Source organism: Bactrocera latifrons, unplaced genomic scaffold (genome assembly GCF_001853355.1).
Source record: "Bactrocera latifrons isolate USDA-ARS-PBARC rearing strain unplaced genomic scaffold, ASM185335v1 scaffold_305, whole genome shotgun sequence".
Classification (NCBI taxonomy): domain Eukaryota; kingdom Metazoa; phylum Arthropoda; class Insecta; order Diptera; family Tephritidae; genus Bactrocera; species Bactrocera latifrons.
This window is the reverse complement of record NW_017536686.1, coordinates 196,762-200,490: the sequence shown is the minus strand read 5'-3', so window position 1 is coordinate 200,490 and position 3,729 is coordinate 196,762. Positions and strand designations below refer to the sequence as shown.

General features: G+C 30.7%; 1 protein-coding gene across 3 annotated transcripts in view; it reads left to right on the top strand.

Annotated features, from left to right (window-relative positions):
* The window catches only part of LOC108970663 (zinc finger protein rotund), a 61,415-nt gene that overhangs the window by 48,974 nt on the left and 8,712 nt on the right, over positions 1–3,729 (top strand). The gene's annotated exons all lie outside the window — the stretch shown is intronic.

Here is a 3,729-nt window from a genome sequence, read left to right as displayed (position 1 = left end):
ATTTAGTTTAGTAAAAATTTAATTTTAAATTAAACAAATAAATTATTACAAATTCAAAAATAATTTAACAAAAAGTACAACCTTCAGTTTTTCTCATCGACTTTCACTTTTAAGCTATTTTCTTTTTGCGATTTATACAATTCAATGCGTCATTTAATTTCACCTTCACCGCCACCATTTTGCAGTGAAAAATCTCGCAAGCAGACGTATTCAAGGCAATTTACAAATCACTTGTGTATGTATGTATGTATAGAGCAAAAGAAGACATCCCACCACATATACATGCACGCCGGTTATATATTGCCTGTAGAGGACATTTGTGCAGCAAAATCAAGTACGTAACCTCTAACGAGGTTACCATATATATTGCACAAGTTGCGCTTGACAGCTGGAGGGTTTTGAAGTTCTTGAGTGTCAGACGGAGGCATTTGAGTGGAATTGAAATTGAGTGTTTTTTTCTCAAATTCTGAGGCTGGCATTGAAAAATGCAAAAGTGAGTACGAGAGCCACAAAAAAGCTACTCAAAAGTGCATAATGAGTAGCAATGCAATTGAGTGGCTTATCAGTTGAATAGTAAGGGATTGTAATGGGAAAATGAACATTTGTTGTGGCTAGAAATGATAATTGGTGGCAAATGACGTCGTAAAATAATATATTATGAATACAAATACTAGTTTGTTTCTAAAATAATGCTGCTCGATACTAATGTATTTTGAAGAAAATCACTCAATGAGTAAATTTCAAATTAAATATTCTTTAACTCATCTCTTTACACACACTTAATCACCCTTTGCATTTAAAAAAGCAGTGAAAAGTATTCTATACGTCAAATTGCTAGTGTTTGCACTCACATATACATACATACTCATATGCACACACACACATTTGCATATAATGTGTATAAATAAAATTAGCGACGTCAAAGAATGCAACAGACGTAAATTGGTTGCGCTCACATGGTCATGGACAAATACGCACACGTGCAAATTATGCGCACAAAAACATACGCCGAGCGATTAAAATAATATATTTTGTTAGTATGAGGCTGCATACTAACATATGTATATAGACACACGAACTCATTGATTCATATAAGTTTAAAGCTTGCGATAAGATAAGGTTGAGTTGATAAAGAATGAGAGGAGAAAGTGTGTTTGCAAAGGAGGAAGGGTGAAGAATTTGTACACATACACATGCAGACGAGTGTTGCTTATAGCGGAACTGTTTGTATAATGCGTCAAGGCTTGAGTGCTGTATGCAAATTTATTTATAATGCATTCAATATGCTTGTGGGTATGTGTGAGCATATATATATGAATATGTACGTTAATATATGGGTGAATGTTTTGCTCTGCACAAATATCAAATACATATTCTATTTATTAATGGACGCCAATAAGGCGAGACAATGGGAGCGCGATGTCTTAACGCAATGCTGGAGAGGCAATAGAATTGTCAAAGGGGTGCATAAAATGCATTAAATGTGAACAATTTGTGCGTGGCATATTGATTTCTTAATTGACAGTTAGTGGAGTTCTTACAGAAGGAAAAAGATTAAAAATAAATTTAAAAGTAAAGCAGAGTATAATAATAAATTGCAAATATAATTAAATTTATAAAAACAAAAACTACAAAAAATTTCTAAACAAATTACAGCAAATTAAGAATTTAAATATACTATATATCAAAACACATTTTTGAAAACAAGAGTTTTTTTTTTAATTTTTAGCAATAATTTTGTTTTCTTTTTGCTATAATTTTTTCAAACCATTTAAATACAAAATTAAAAACTAAAATGATGTCATATTTTGCAAATTTTTGTTTTAAATATAGCTATAAAAAATTATTATAGTGGTAGTTTTGCTATAAAAAAGGTATGGAAAATTTTTGCTATAAAAAATATATAAATTGTTTTACGAAAAAAAGCAGTACGGACATGTTTTGCTATAACATATTATAGAAAACTTTTTGCCATAAAATATTATAGAAAGTATTTTAACACAAAATGTTATTGAAACTATTTTTCTATAAAATATCATACACAACATTTTGCTATAAAATATTTTACAAAATATAACTAAGCATGGTTTTTCCTATAAAATTTTATTCACAATTTTTTAACTGTAAAATTAAGAGACACTACATAAGCAGAAACATATTAATATGCCATATATTTTTTATTATATATTTGCCATAATTTTGTAATAATTTTTTTCGATTTATTTTGAGAGAAAAAAATGGGAAAAACTTTTAACTTGATAGTATGCAAAAAGTTCAGAAATTTGCCATATGTTATAAAATTTTTTGAAAACAAGTCATATTTTACTTAAAAATATTAAAAAGTAAAATTAATCTCCTTTTAATTTAACTTAAATTATTAATTATCATTCTTTTAATTTTGGTGTTATTAATATACTACTATAAAGCTACAGTCTACAAGTTTATTTCTGAAGGAAATAATGTGTAGACAGGCTATAAAATATTCTTGATTAATTTTGTAAAATTTTGCTATAAAATTTATTGAGAACTTATAAATTTGGCTCAATAATCTACTGCCTTCTGCTAGCACGACTGCAGTACTGCATCTACACATATATGTAAATACAAAAATATTGCTCACATATACATACATACACGGATATATAAGTACGTACTTGGGAAAGTCAATAAATATTTTCTTTTCACCGATCGGAAAAAATCGAATTCAACAAGCCAGAAATAATGAGGCATTACGCCAGCAGAGCCAGTGACGGCAGCTAAAGTAAAAGTGAAAATGCAACAGCGAATCTTTGCGCCTGTCGTCACTACAAATACCGACTGAGCGTTATTTAAACTGTACACGAGTACATATACACACACACACACAAATACATATTTACATATTTTGCACTGACATGCAAATAAAGCCTTGGCATTTAGCACTTTTTTGCATTGTTTGCGAGCTCAAACTCTTCAACAAACACATGTGCATATGCAAGAGTCCGTGGCCACCCCCAACCTAATAAACAAAAAACACACTGCCACACATACACATGCGTCAATAAGTAGGTAATTGGGTAGTGGCACTCGAGTGGGCAGCGGCGTCAAACACGCTTTGCATGAGCGCGGCGAAAAGGGCAAATGCTTCAGATTCAGAAAGAGTGGGAGCGTGAGTGTATGTGTGTGTGAGTGAAGTAATGCATCGCAGACAAACGAACGCTCTAACCTTGGCTGTTAATACAATTATAATATAAAATTAATATTTTATTGACCAAAGCAACAAGAAACAGAGTTCATGGCAAGTGGAAAGAGACTCAAAAGAGAGGAGCCTATTCATGGTGAAATTTATTTTTACTGCGTCTAAAGGTCATTAGTTCTCGCCGAGTGTTGTTGTAGTTCAAGTTTAAGGTTATCGAGCACACTGCTGCGGAATTTTCACGCAAACACACACAATTGCATACAGTAAGATATGCATCTGAGGCCTTCAACTTTTACCTTAGACAGACGTGTGTGTGAATGTGCACGATTTTCAGGCGTTAATTGAATTTTTAGCAAAATTTGGGTATGAAATTTGTGTTTCACTTGAATTAGAAGCTTTATTTAAATTATAAAATAAATTCGAAAGAGTTTTTTTAAACAGTTAAATTCAAGATTAAATCAAATTATGTAAATTAAAGTTGTAAAAAATTAAATTTTTTTAATTTACATTAAAAATGTAAAAAACAATTTTGTTTTGTTGTTAAATCAATT